Below are 16102 nucleotides of genomic sequence, written 5' to 3'. Positions count from 1 at the left end.
TTTGCTAATGCAATTGCACCAGTATTGTCACAAAAGATTTTCATTGGACCCGATGCACTAGGTATGACACCTAGATCGGATATGAACTCCTTCATCCAGACTCCTTCATTTGCTGCTTCCGAAGTAGCTATGTACTCCGCTTCACATGTAGATCCCGCCACGACGCTTTGTTTAGAACTGCACCAACTGACAGCTCCACCGTTCAATGTAAACACGTATCCGGTTTGCGATTTAGAATCGTCCGGACCAGTGTCAAAGCTTGCATCGACGTAACCATTTACGATGAGCTCTTTGTCACCTCCATAAATGAGAAACATATCCTTAGTCCTTTTCAGGTATTTCAGGATGTTCTTGACCGCTGTCCAGTGATCCACTCCTGGATTACTTTGGTACCTTCCTGCTAGACTTATAGCAAGGCATACATCAGGTCTGGTACACAGCATTGCATACATGATAGAGCCTATGGCTGAAGCATAGGGGACATCTTTCATCTTCTCTCTATCTTCTGCAGTGGTCGGGCATTGAGTCTTACTCAACTTCACACCTTGTAACACAGGCAAGAACCCTTTCTTTGCTTGATCCATTTTGAACTTCTTCAAAACTTTGTCAAGGTATGTGCTTTGTGAAAGTCCAATTAAGCGTCTTGATCTATCTCTATAGATCTTGATGCCCAATATATACGCAGCTTCACCGAGGTCTTTCATTGAAAAACTCTTATTCAAGTATCCCTTTATGCTATCCAGAAATTCTATATCATTTCCAATCAGCAATATGTCATCCACATATAATATCAGAAATGCTACAGAGCTCCCACTCACTTTCTTGTAAATACAGGCTTCTCCAAAAGTCTGTACAAAACCAAATGCTTTGATCACACTATCAAAGCGTTTATTCCAACTCCGAGAGGCTTGCACCAGTCCATAAATGGATCGCTGGAGCTTGCACACTTCGTTAGCTCCCTTTGGATTGACAAAACCTTCCGGTTGCATCATATACAATTCTTCTTCCAGATTTCCATTCAGGAATGCAGTTTTGACATCCATTTGCCAAATTTCATAATCATAAAATGTGGCTATTGCTAACATGATTTGGACAGACTTAAGCATCGCAACGGGTGAGAAGGTCTCATCGTAGTCAATCCCTTGAACTTGTCGAAAAGCTTTCGCAACAAGTCGAGCTTTATAGATAGTAACATTACCGTCAGCGTCAGTCTTCTTCTTGAAGATCCATTTATTTTCAATGGCTTGCCGATCATCGGGCAAGTCAACCAAAGTCCATACTTTGTTCTCATACATGGATCCCATCTCGGATTTCATGGCCTCAAGCCATTTTGCGGAATATGGGCTCACCATCGCTTCTTCATAGTTTGTAGGTTCGTCATGGTCTAGTAACATAACCTCCAGAACAGGATTACCGTACCACTCTGGTGCGGATCTTACTCTGGCTGACCTACGAGGTTCAGTAATAACTTGATCTGAAGTTTCATGATCATCATCATTAACTTCCTCACTAATTGGTGTAGGCGTCGCAGAAACCGGTTTCTGTGATGAACTACTTTCCAATAAGGGAGCAGGTACAGTTACCTCATCAAGTTCTACTTTCCTTCCACTCACTTCTTTCGAGAGAAACTCCTTCTCCAGAAAAATTCCGAATTTAGCAACAAAAGTTTTTCCTTCGGATCTGTGATAGAAGGTGTACCCAACAGTTTCCTTTGGGTATCCTATGAAGACACATTTCTCCGATTTGGGTTCGAGCTTATCAGGTTGAAGTTTTTTCACATAAGCATCGCAGCCCCAAACTTTAAGAAACAACAACTTTGGTTTCTTGCCAAACCACAGTTCATAAGGCGTCGTCTCAACGGATTTTGATGGTGCCCTATTTAACGTGAATGCAGCCATCTCTAAAGCATAACCCCAAAACGATAGCGGTAAATCAGTAAGAGACATCATAGATCGCACCATATCTAGTAAAGTACGATTACGACGTTCGGACACACCATTACGTTGTGGTGTTCCGGGTGGCGTGAGTTGCGAAACTATTCCGCATTGTTTCAAATGAAGACCAAACTCACAACTCAAATATTCTCCTCCACGATCAGATCGTAGAAATTTTATTTTCTTGTTACGATGATTTTCAACTTCACTCTGAAATTCTTTGAACTTTTCAAATGTTTCAGACTTATGTTTCATTAAGTAGATATACCCATATCTGCTCAAATCATCTGTGAAGGTGAGAAAATAATGATATCCGCCATGAGCCTCAATATTCATTGGACCACATACATCTGTATGTATGATTTCCAACAAATCTGTTGCTCTCTCCATAGTTCCGCAGAACGGTGTTTTAGTCATCTTGCCCATGAGGCACGGTTCGCAAGTACCAAGTGATTCATAATCAAGTGGTTCCAAAAGTCCATCAGTATGGAGTTTCTTCATGCGCTTTACACCGATATGACCTAAACGGCAGTGCCACAAATAAGTTGCACTATCATTATCAACTCTGCATCTTTTGGCTTCAATATTATGAATACGTGTATCACTACTATCGAGATTCAACAAAAATAGACCACTCTTCAAGGGTGCATGACCATGAAAGATATTACTCATATAAATAGATCAACCATTATTCTCTGATTTAAATGAATAACCGTCTCGCATCAAACAAGATCCAGATATAATGTTCATGCTTAACGCTGGCACCAAATAACAATTATTTAGGTCTAAAACTAATCGCTAAGGTAGATGTAGAGGTAGCGTGCCGACCACGATCACATCGACTTTGGAACCATTTCCCACGCGCATCGTCACCTCGTCCTTAGCCAATCTTCGCTTAATTCGTAGCCCCTATTTCGAGTTGCAAATATTAGCAACAGAACCAGTATCAAATACCCAAGTGCTACTGCGAGCATTAGTAAGGTACACATCAATAACATGTATATCACATATACCTTTGTTCACCTTGCCATCCTTCTTATCCGCCAAATACTTAGGGCAGTTCCGCTTCCAGTGACCAGACTGCTTGCAGTAGAAGCACTCAGTCTCAGGCTTAGGTCCAGACTTGGGTTTCTTCTCCTGAACAACAACTTGCTTGCTGTTTTTCTTGAAGTTCCCCTTCTTCTTCCCTTTGCCCTTTTTCTTGAAACTAGTGGTCTTATTGACCATCAACACTTGATGCTCCTTTTTGATTTCTACCTCCGCAGCCTTTAGCATTGCGAAGAGCTCGGGAATCGTCTTATCCATCCCTTGCATGTTATAGTTCATCACGAAGCTCTTGTAGCTTGGTGGCAGTGATTGAAGAATTCTGTCAATGACGCTATCATCCGGAAGATTAACTCCCAGTTGAATCAAGTGATTATTATACCCAGACATTTTGAGTATATGCTCACTGACAGAACTATTATCTTCCATCTTGCAGCTATAGAACTTATTGGAGACTTCATATCTCTCAATCCGGGCATTTGCTTGAAATATTAACTCCAACTCCTGGAACATCTCATATGCTCCATGACGTTCAAAACGTCGTTGAAGACCCGGTTCTAAGCCGTAAAGCATGGCACACTGAACTATCGAGTAGTCATCAGCTTTGCTCTGCCAGATGTTCATAACATCTGGTGTTGCTCCTGCAGCAGGCCTGGCACCCAGCGGTGCTTCCAGGACGTAATTCTTCTGTGCAGCAATGAGGATAATCCTCAAGTTACGGACCCAGTCCGTGTAATTGCTACCATCATCTTTCAACTTTGCTTTCTCAAGGAACGCATTAAAATTCAACAGAACAACAGCACGGGCCATCTATCTACAATTAACATAGACAAGCAAGATACTATCAGGTAGTAAGTTCTTGATAAATTCAAGTTCAATTAATCATATTACTTAAGAACTCCCACTTAGATAGACATCCCTCTAATCCTCTAAGTGATCACGTGATCCATATCAACTAAACCATGTCCGATCATCACGTGAGATGGAGTAGTTTCAACGGTGAACATCGCTATGTTTATCATATCTACTATATGATTCACGCTCGACCTTTCGGTCTCCGTGTTCCGAGGCCATATATGTTATATGCTAGGCTCGTCAAGTTTAACCTGAGTATTCCGCGTGTGCAACTGTTTTGCACCCGTTGTATTTGAACGTAGAGCCTATCACACCCGATCATCACGTGGTGTCTCAGCACGAAGAACTTTCGCAACGGTGCATACTCAGGGAGAACACTTATACTTTGATAATTTAGTGAGGGATCATCTTATAATGCTACCGTCAATCAAAGCAAGATAAGATGCATAAAAGATAAACATCACATGCAATCAATATAAGTGATATGATATGGCCATCATCATCTTGTGCTTGTGATCTCCATCTCCGAAGCACCGTCATGATCACCATCGTCACCGGCGCGACACCTTGATCTCCATCGTAGCATCATTGTCGTCTCGCCAATCTTATGCTTCTACGACTATCGCTACCGCTTAGTGATAAAGTAAAGCATTACAGGGCGATCGCATTGCATACAATAAAGTGACAACCATATGGCTCCTGCCAGTTGCCGATAACTCGGTTACAAAACATGATCATCTCATACAATAAATTTAGCATCATGCTTTGACCATATCACATCACAACATGCCCTGCAAAAACAAGTTAGACGTCCTCTACTTTGTTGTTGCAAGTTTTACGTGGCTGCTACGGGCTTAGCAAGAACCGTTCTTACCTACGCATCCAAACCACAACGATAGTTTGTCAAGTTGGTGATGTTTTAACCTTCGCAAGGACCGGGCGTAGCCACACTCGGTTCAACTAAAGTTGGAGAAACTGACACCCGCCAGCCACCTCTGTGCAAAGCACGTCGGAAGAACCAGTCTCGCGTAAGCGTACGTGTAATGTCGGTCCGGGCCGCTTCATCCAACAATACCGCCGAACCAAAGTATGACATGCTGGTAAGCAGTATGACTTATATCGCCCACAACTCACTTGTGTTCTACTCGTGCATATGACATCTACGCATAAAACCAGGCTCTGATACCACTGTTGGGGAACATAGTAATTTCAAAGAAAATTCTACGCACACGCAAGATCATGGTGATGCATAGCAACGAGAGGGGAGAGTGTTGTCCACGTACCCTCGTAGACCGAAAGCGGAAGCGTTAACACAACGCGGTTGATGTAGTCGTACGTCTTCACGATCCGACCGATCAAGTACCGAATGCACGGCACCTCCGAGTTCAGCACACGTTCAGCTCGATGACGTCCCTCGAACTCTGATCCAGCCGAGTGTTGAGGGAGAGTTTCGTCAACACGACGGCATGGTGACGATGATGATGTTCTACCGACGCAGGGCTTCGCCTAAGCACCGCTACGACATTATTGTTGGGATTCGTAGCATAATTTTAAAATTTTCCTACGCTCACCAAGATGCATCTATGGAGTGTACTAGCAACAAGGGGAAAGGAGTGCATCTACATACCCTTGTAGATCGCGAGCCGAAGCGTTCCAATGAACGTGGATGACGGAGTCGTACTCGCCGTGATCCAAATCACCGATGACCGAGTGCCGAACGGACGGCACCTCCGCGTTCAACACACGTACGGTGCAGCGACGTCTCCTCCTTCTTGATCCAGCAAGGGGGAAGGAGAGGTTGATGGAGATCCAATAGCACGACGGCGTGGTGGTGGATGTAGCGGGTCTTCGGCAGGGCTTCGCCGAGCTTCTGCGAGAGAGAGAGAGAGAGAGAGGTGTTGCAAGGGAGGAGGGAGGCGCCCAAGGCTGTTGGTTGCTGCCCTCCCTCCCCCCCCCCTTTATATAGGCCCCCTGGGAGGGGGGCGCCAGCCAGATCCCATCTAGGGTGGCGGGCGGCGGCCAAAGGGGGGAAGGGGTGACTTGCCCCCCAAGGCAAGGGGAAAGCCCCCCACCCTAGGGTTCCCAACCCTAGGCGCATGGGGGGAGGCCCAAGGGGGGCGCCCCAGCCCACTAAGGGCTGGTTCCCTTCCACTTTCAGCCCATGGGGCCCTCCGGGATAGGTGTCCCCACCCGGTGGACCCCCGGGACCCTTCCGGTGGTCCCGGTACTATACCGGTAACCCCCGAAACTTTCCCGGTGGCCGAAACTGGACTTCCTATATATAATTCTTCACCTCCGGACCATTCCGGAACCTCTCGTGACGTCCGGGATCTCATCCGGGACTCCGAACAACTTTCAGGTTTCCGCATACACATATCTCTACAACCCTAGCGTCACCGAACCTTAAGTGTGTAGACCCTACGGGTTCGGGAGACATGCAGACATGACCGAGACGCCTCTCCGGTCAATAACCAACAGCGGGATCTGGATACCCATGTTGGCTCCCACATGTTCCACGATTATCTCATCGGATGAACCACGGTGTCGAGGATTCAATCAATCCCGTATGCAATTCCCTTTGTCAATCGGTATGTTACTTGCCCGAGATTCGATCGTCGGTATCCCAATACCTTGTTCAATCTCGTTACCAGCAAGTCTCTTTACTCGTACCGCAATGCATGATCCCGTGACTAACGCCTTAGTCACATAGAGCTCATTATGATGATGCATTACCGAGTGGGCCCAGAGATACCTCTCCGTCACACGGAGTGACAAATCCCAGTCTCGATCCGTGCCAACCCAATAGACACTTTCGGAGATACCCGTAGTGCACCTTTATAGTCACCCAGTTACGTTGTGACGTTTGGCACACCCAAAGCACCCCTACGGTATCCGGGAGTTACACGATCTCATGGTCTAAGGAAAAGATACTTGACATTGGAAAAGCTCTAGCAAACGAAACTACACGATCTTTTATGCTATGCTTAGGATTGGGTCTTGTCCATCACATCATTCTCCCAATGATGTGATCCCGTTATCAATGACATCCAATGTCCATAGTCAGGAAACCATGACTATCTGTTGATCAACGAGCTAGTCAACTAGAGGCTTACTAGGGACACGTTGTGGTCTATGTATTCACACATGTATTACGATTTCCGGACAATACAATTATAGCATGAATAATAGACAATTATCATGAACAAAGAAATATAATAATAACCATTTATTATTGCCTCTAGGGCATATTTCCAACAGTCTCCCACTTGCACTAGAGTCAATAATCTAGTTACATTGTGATGAATCGAACACCCATTGCGTCCTGGTGTTGATCATGTTTTGCCCTAGGGAGAGGTTTAGTCAACAGATCTGCTACATTCAGGTCCGTATGTACTTTACAAATATCTATGTCTCCATTTTGAACACTTTCACGAATGGAGTTGAAGCGACGCTTGATATGCCTGGTCTTCCTGTGAAACCTGGGCTCCTTCGCAAGGGCAATAGCTCCAGTGTTGTCACAGAAGAGAGTCATCGGGCCCGACGCATTGGGAATCACCCCTAGGTCGGTAATGAACTCCTTCATCCAGACTGCTTCCTGTGCTGCCTCCGAGGCTGCCATGTATTCCGCTTCACATGTAGATCCCGCCACGACGCTTTGCTTGCAACTGCACCAGCTTACTGCTCCTCCATTCAAAATATACACGTATCCGGTTTGAGACTTTGAGTCATCCAGATCTGTGTCGAAACTAGCGTCGACGTAACCCTTTACGACGAGCTCTTTGTCACCTCCATAAACGAGAAACATATCCTTAGTCCTCTTCAGGTACTTCAGGATATTCTTGACCGCTGTCCAGTGTTCCATGCCGGGATTACTTTGGTACCTTCCTACCAAACTTACGGCAAGGTTTACATCAGGTCTGGTACACAGCATGGCATACATAATAGACCCTATGGCCGAGGCATAGGGGATGACACTCATCTTTTCTATATCTTCTGCCGTGGTCGGGCATTGAGCCGTGCTCAATTGCACACCTTGCAATACAGGCAAGAACCCCTTCTTGGACTGATCCATACTGAACTTCTTCAATATCTTGTCAAGGTATGTACTTTGTGAAAGACTAATGAGGCGTCTTGATCTATCTCTATAGATCTTGATGCCTAATATATAAGCAGCTTCTCCAAGGTCCTTCATTGAAAAACACTTATTCAAATAGGCCTTTATACTTTCCAAGAATTCTATATCATTTCCCATCAATAGTATGTCATCCACATATAATATGAGAAATGCTACAGAGCTCCCACTCACTTTCTTGTAAACACAGGCTTCTCCATAAGTCTGTGTAAACCCAAACGCTTTGATCATCTCATCAAAGCGAATGTTCCAACTCCGAGATGCTTGCACCAGCCCATAGATTGAGCGTTGGAGCTTGCATACTTTGTTAGCATTCTTAGGATCGACAAAACCTTCCGGCTGCATCATATACAACTCTTCCTTAAGGAAGCCATTAAGGAATGCCGTTTTGACGTCCATCTGCCATATCTCATAATCATAGTATGCGGCAATTGCTAACATGATTCGGACGGACTTCAGCTTCGCTACGGGTGAGAAAGTCTCATCGTAGTCAACCCCTTGAACTTGTCGATAACCCTTAGCGACAAGTCGAGCTTTGTAGATGGTCACATTACCATCTGCGTTCGTCTTCTTCTTAAAGATCCATTTGTTTTCTATGGCTCACCGCTCATCGGGCAAGTCAGTCAAAGTCCATACTTTGTTTTCATGCATGGATTCTATCTCGGATTTCATGGCTTCTAGCCATTTGTCGGAATCCGGGCCCGCCATCGCTTCTTCATAGTTCGAAGGTTCACCGTTGTCTAACAACATGATTTCCAGGACAGGGTTGTCGTACCACTCTGGTGCGGAACGTGTCCTTGTGGACCTACGAAGTTCAGTAACTTGATCCGAAGCTTCATGATCATCATCATTAACTTCCTCCCCAGTCGGTGTAGGCACCATAGGAACATTTTCCCGCGCTGCGCTACTTTCCGGTTTGGAAGGGGTGACTATCACCTCATCAAGTTCCACTTTCCTCCCACTCAATTCTTTCGAGAGAAACTCCTTCTCCAGAAAGGACCCGTTCTTGGCAACGAAGATCTTGCCTTCGGATCTGAGGTAGAAGGTATACCCAATGGTTTCCTTAGGGTATCCTATGAAGACGCATTTTTCCGACTTGGGTTCGAGCTTTTCAGGTTGAAGTTTCTTGACATAAGCATCGCATCCCCAAACTTTTAGAAATGACAGCTTAGGTTTCTTCCCAAACCATAATTCATACGGTGTCATTTTAACGGATTTCGACGGAGCCCTATTTAAAGTGAATGCGGCAGTCTCTAAAGCATAGCCCCAAAATGAGAGCGGTAAATCGGTAAGAGACATCATAGATCGCACCATATCCAATAGAGTGCGATTACGACGTGGACACACCATTTCGCTGAGGTGTTCCAGGCGGCGTGAGTTGTGAAACGATTCCACATTTCCTTAAGTGTGCACCAAATTCGTGACTCAAATATTCTCCTCCACGATCTGATCGTAAGAACTTTATTTTTCTATCACGTTGATTCTCAACCTCACTCTGAAATTCCTTGAACTTTTCAAAGGTTTCAGACTTGTGTTTCATTAGGTAAATATACCCATATCTACTTAAGTCATCAGTGAGAGTGAGAACATAACGATATCCTCCGCGAGCCTCAACACTCATTGGACCACACACATCGGTATGTATGATTTCCAATAAGTTGGTTGCTCGCTCCATTGTTCCGGAGAACGGAGTCTTGGTCATCTTACCCATGAGGCATGGTTCGCACGTGTCAAATGATTCGTAATCAAGAGACTCCAAAAGTCCATCTGTATGGAGCTTCTTCATGCACTTGACACCAATGTGACCAAGGCGGCAGTGCCACAAGTATGTGGGACTATCGTTATCAACTTTACATCTTTTGGTATTCACACTATGAACATGTGTAACATCATGTTCGAGATTCATCAAGAATAAACCATTGACCAGCGGGGCATGACCATAAAACATATCTCTCAAATAAATAGAACAACCATTATTCTTGGATTTAAATGAGTAGCCATCTCGAATTAAACGAGATCCAGATACAATGTTCATGCTCAAAGCTGGCACTAAATAACAATTATTGAGGTTTAAAACTAATCCCGTGGGTAGATGCAGAGGTAGCGTGCCGACGGCGATCACATCGACCTTGGAACCATCCCCGACGCGCATCGTCACCTCGTCCTTCGCCAGTCTCCGTTTATTCCGTAGTTCCTGTTTTGAGTTACAAATATGAGCAACCGCACCGGTATCAAATACCCAGGAGCTACTACGAGTACTGGTAAGGTACACATCAATTACATGTATATCACATATACCTTTGGTGTTGCCGGCCTTCTTCTTGTCCGCTAAGTATTTGGGGCAGTTCCGCTTCCAGTGACCACTTCCCTTGCAAAAAAAGCACTCAGTCTCGGGCTTGGGTCCATTCTTTGACTTCTTCCCAGTAACTGGTTTACCGGGCGCGGCAACTCCCTTGCCGTCCTTCTTGAAGTTCTTCTTACCCTTGCCCTTCTTGAACTTAGTGGTTTTATTCACCATCAACACTTGATGTTCTTTTCTGATCTCCCCTTCCGCTGATTTTAGCATTGAATATACCTCAGGAATGGTCTTTTCCATCCCCTGCATATTGTAGTTCATCACAAAGCTCTTGTAGCTTGGTGGAAGCGACTGGAGGATTCTGTCAATGACCGCGTCATCCGGGAGATTAACTCCCAGCTGAGACAAGCGGTTATGCAACCGAGACATTCTGAGTATGTGCTCACTAACAGAACTGTTCTCCTCCATTTTACAGCTGAAGAACTTGTCGGAGACATCATATCTCTCGACCCGGGCATGAGCTTGGAAAACCAATTTCAGCTCCTCGAACATCTCATATGCTCCATGTTTCTCAAAACGCTTTTGGAGACCCGGTTCTAGGCTGTAAAGCATGCCGCACTGAACGAGGGAGTAATCATCAGCATGCTGCTGCCAAGCGTTCATAACGTCTTGGTTTTGTGGGATTGGTGCATCACCTAGCGGTGCTTCTAAGACATAATCTTTCTTGGCTACTATGAGGATGAGCCTCAGGTTCCGGACCCAGTCCGTATAGTTGCTGCCATCATCTTTCAGCTTGGTTTTCTCTAGGAACGCGTTGAAATTGAGGACAACGTTGGCCATTTGATCTACAAGACATAGTGTAAAGATTTTAGACTAAGTTCATGATAATTGAGTTCATCTAATCAAATTATTTAATGAACTCCCACTCAGATAGACATCCCTCTCGTCATCTAAGTGAAACATGATCCGAGTTTAACTAGGCCGTGTCCGATCATCACGTGAGACGGACTAGTCAAGATCGGTGAACATCTCCATGTTGATCGTATCTTCTATACGACTCATGCTCGACCTTTCGGTCCTCCGTGTTCTGAGGCCATGTCTGTACATGCTAGGCTCGTCAAGTCAACCTAAGTGTATTGCGTGTGTTCCGAGGCCATGTCTGTACATGCTAGGCTCGTCAACACCCGTTGTATGCGAACGTTAGAATCTATCACACCCGATCATCACGTGGTGCTTCGAAACAACGAACCTTCGCAACGGTGCACAGTTAGGGTGAACACTTTCTTGAAATTATCATAAGGGATCATCTTACTTACTACCGTCGTTCTAAGCAAATAAGATGCAAAAACATGATAAACATCACATGCAATCAAATAGTGACATGATATGGCCAATATCATTTTGCTCCTTTGATCTCCATCTTCGGGGCACCATGATCATCTTCGTCACCGGCATGACACCATGATCTCCATCATTGTGTCTTCATGAAGTCGTCACGCCAACGATTACTTCTACTTCTATGGCTAACGCGTTTAGCAACAAAGTAAAGTAATTTACATGGCGTTATTCAATGACACGCAGGTCATGCAAAATAATAAAGACAACTCCTATGGCTCCTGCCGGTTGTCATACTCATCGACATGCAAGTCGTGATTCCTATTACAAGAATATGATCAATCTCATACATCACATATATCATTCATCACATCTTCTGGCCATATCACATCACATAGCACTTGCTGCAAAAACAAGTTAGACGTCCTCTAATTGTTGTTGCAAGTTTTTACGTGGTTTGTAGGTTTCTAGCAAGAACGTTTTCTTACCTACGGAAGACCACAACGTGATTTGCCAATTTCTATTTACCCTTCATAAGGACCCTTTTCATCGAATCCGTTCCGACTAAAGTAGGAGAGACAGACACCCGCTAGCCACCTTATGCAACTAGTGCATGTCAGTCAGTGGAACCTGTCTCACGTAAGCGTACGTGTAAGGTCGGTCCGGGCCGCTTCATCCTACAATGCCGCCGAAACAAGAAACGACTAGTAGCAGCAAGAAGAATTGGCAACATCAACGCCCACAACTTCTTTGTGTTCTACTCGTGCATAGTAACTACGCATAGGCCTCGCTCATGATGCCACTGTTGGGATTCGTAGCATAATTTTAAAATTTTCCTACGCTCACCAAGATGCATCTATGGAGTGTACTAGCAACGAGGGGAAAGGAGTGCATCTACATACCCTTGTAGATCGCGAGCGGAAGCGTTCCAATGAACGTGGATGACGGAGTCGTACTCGCCGTGATCCAAATCACCGATGACCAAGTGTCGAACGGACGGCACCTTCGCGTTCAACACATGTACGATGCAGCGACGTCTCCTCCTTCTTGATCCAGCAAGGGGGAAGGAGAGGTTGATGGAGATCCAACAGCACGACGGCGTGGTGGTGGATGTAGCGGGTCTCCGGCAGGGCTTCGCCGAGCTTCTGCGAGAGAGAGAGAGAGAGGTGTTGCAAGGGAGGAGGGAGGCGCCCAAGGCTGTTGGTTGCTGCCCTCCCTCCCCCCCCTTTTTATAGGCCCCCTGGGAGGGGGGCGCCGGCCAGATCCCATCTAGGGTGGGGGGCGGCGGCCAAAGGGGGGGAAGGGGTGCCTTGCCCCCCAAGGCAAGGGGAAAGCCCCCCCCCCCACCCTAGGGTTCCCAACCCTAGGCGCATGGGGGGAGGCCCAAGGGGGGCGCCCCAGCCCACTAAGGCTGGTTCCCTTCCACTTTCAGCCCATGGGGCCCTCCGGGATAGGTGGCCCCACCCGGTGGACCCCCGGGACCCTTCCGGTGGTCCCGGTACTATACCGGTAACCCCCGAAACTTTCCCGATGGCCGAAACTGGACTTCCTATATATAATTCTTCACCTCCGGACCATTCCGGAACCTCTCGTGACGTCCGGGATCTCATCCGGGACTCCGAACAACTTTCGGGTTTCCGCATACACATATCTCTACAACCCTAGCGTCACCGAACCTTAAGTGTGTAGACCCTACGGGTTCGGGAGACATGCAGACATGACCGAGACGCCTCTCCGGTCAATAACCAACAGCGGGATCTGGATACCCATGTTGGCTCCCACATGTTCCACGATGATCTCATCGGATGAACCACGGTGTCGAGGATTCAATCAATCCCGTATGCAATTCCCTTTGTCAATCGGTATGTTACTTGCCCGAGATTCGATCGTTGGTATCCCAATACCTTGTTCAATCTCGTTACCGGCAAGTCTCTTTACTCGTACCGCAATGCATGATCCCGTGACTAACGCCTTAGTCACATAGAGCTCATTATGATGATGCATTACCGAGTGGGCCCAGAGATACCTCTCCGTCACACGGAGTGACAAATCCCAGTCTCGATCCGTGCCAACCCAACAGACACTTTTGGAGATACCCGTAGTGCACCTTTATAGTCACCCAGTTACGTTGTGACGTTTGGCACACCCAAAGCACCCCTACGGTATCCGGGAGTTGCACGATCTCATGGTCTAAGGAAAAGATACTTGACATTGGAAAAGCTCTAGCAAACGAAACTACACGATCTTTTATGCTATGCTTAGGATTGGGTCTTGTCCATCACATCATTCTCCCAATGATGTGATCCCGTTATCAATGACATCCAATGTCCATAGTCAGGAAACCACGACTATCTGTTGATCAACGAGCTAGTCAACTAGAGGCTTACTAGGGACACGTTGTGGTCTATGTATTCACACATGTATTACGATTTCCGGACAATATAATTATAGCATGAATAATAGACAATTATCATGAACAAAGAAATATAATAATAACCATTTATTATTGCCTCTAGGGCATATTTCCAACAATTATCGAGGTGTAATATGGTGGAGGGGGGCACCGCACACGGCTAAGAGATCAATAGATCAATTGTTGTGTCTATGGGGTGCCCCCCTGCCCCCGTATATAAAGGAGCAAGGGGGGAGGCGGCCGGCCTAGGAGGAGGGCGCGCCAAGGCGGGGAGTCCTACTCCCACCGGGAGTAGGACACCTGCTTTCCATGTTGGAGTAGGAGAAGGGAAGGGAGAAGGAGAAGGAAGGAAGGGGGCGCCCCCCCTCCCTAGTCCAATTCGGACTAGTCCATGGGGAGGGGTGCGGCCACCCTTTGGGGCCTTTCTCTCCTTTCCCGTATGGCCCATTAAGGCCCAATACGAATTCCCGTAACTCTCCGGTACTCCGAAAATACCCGAATCACTCGGAACCTTTCCGATGTCCGAATATAGTCGTCCAATATATCGATCTTTACGTCTCGACCATTTCGAGACTCCTCGTCATGTCCCCGATCTCATCCGGGACTCCGAACTCCTTCGGTACATCAAAAATCATAAACTCATAATAAAACTGTCATCGTAACGTTAAGCGTGCGGACCCTACGGGTTCGAGAACTATGTAGACATGACCGAGACACGTCTCCGGTCAATAACCAATAGCGGGACCTGGATGCCCATATTGGCTCCCACATATTCTACGAAGATCTTTATTGGTCAAACCGCATAACAACATACGTTGTTCCCTTTGTCATCTGTATGTTACTTGCCCGAGATTCGATCGTCGGTATCTTAATACCTAGTTCAATCTCGTTACCGGCAAGTCTCTTTACTCGTTCCGTAATACATCATCTCGCAACAAACTCATTAGTGGCAATGCTTGCAAGGCTTAAGTGATGTGCATTACCGAGAGGGCCCAGAGATACCTCTCCGACAATCGGAGTGACAAATCCTAATCTCGAAATACGCCAACCCAACAAGTACCTTCGGAGACACCTATAGAGCACCTTTATAATCACCCAGTTACGTTGTGACGTTTGGTAGCACACAAAGTGTTCCTCCGGTAAACGGGAGTTGCATAATCTCATAGTCATAGGAACATGTATAAGTCATGAAGAAAGCAATAGCAACATACTAAACGATCGAGTGCTAAGTTAACGGAATGGGTCAAGTCAATCACATCATTCTCCTAATGATGTGATCTCATTAATCAAATGACAACTCATGTCTATGGCTAGGAAACATAACCATCTTTGATCAACGAGCTAGTCAAGTAGAGGCATACTAGTGACACTCTGTTTGTCTATGTATTCACACATGTATCATGTTTCCGGTTAATACAATTCTAGCATGAATAATAAACATTTATCATGATATAAGGAAATAAATAATAACTTTATTATTGCCTCTAGGGCATATTTCCTTCATCACCCAGCTTGGGGGTTGTACATGGAGAACCCATCCCGTGGCTTGATACGGATGAACTCCTCTTCCTCTCCTTTGTATAAACCGTACAGTATGTTCGCTAAAGCAGCGACGGAGTCCGGACCTTTACGACCGCAGCGGGTGGCATCGTCTTCTCCATTGAAGTGCCACATAGGGTGCCCACGATATTGATGTGGCTGCACCCCCCGCATTATACATATGGACATAACCTCGACTATTGTCAATCATCATTTGGCCAGCGTTTGTATCCGGCCCATCAGGTAAAGGACCTCTCTGTTATCTTCCTCCTGGGGGCTCCGAGGGCGCCAGTTGCGGCGTTTCTTCAAAGGAGCGTTATTAAACTCAGGAAGGCCCATCCGAACAGGGTCCGGAAGGGGGACGTCCTCCATATAAAACCACTCCGAAGGCCAATCTTCAGACGTCTTCTTCGGAGTACCGGACATATATCCGGTCCTGGCGATGCGCCATATCTCGGCTCCGCCCACTTGATATATCGACCCCTCTTGTGTACGGGGTACGAGGCAGAACAGCCTCTTCCATAGCTCGAAATGAGCTTCGTAGCCCAGAACAA

The sequence above is a fragment of the Triticum aestivum genome, chromosome 2D (genome assembly GCF_018294505.1).
Source record: "Triticum aestivum cultivar Chinese Spring chromosome 2D, IWGSC CS RefSeq v2.1, whole genome shotgun sequence".
NCBI classification, from domain to species: Eukaryota; Viridiplantae; Streptophyta; class Magnoliopsida; order Poales; family Poaceae; genus Triticum; species Triticum aestivum.
Note: the sequence above shows the minus strand (reverse complement) of the source record.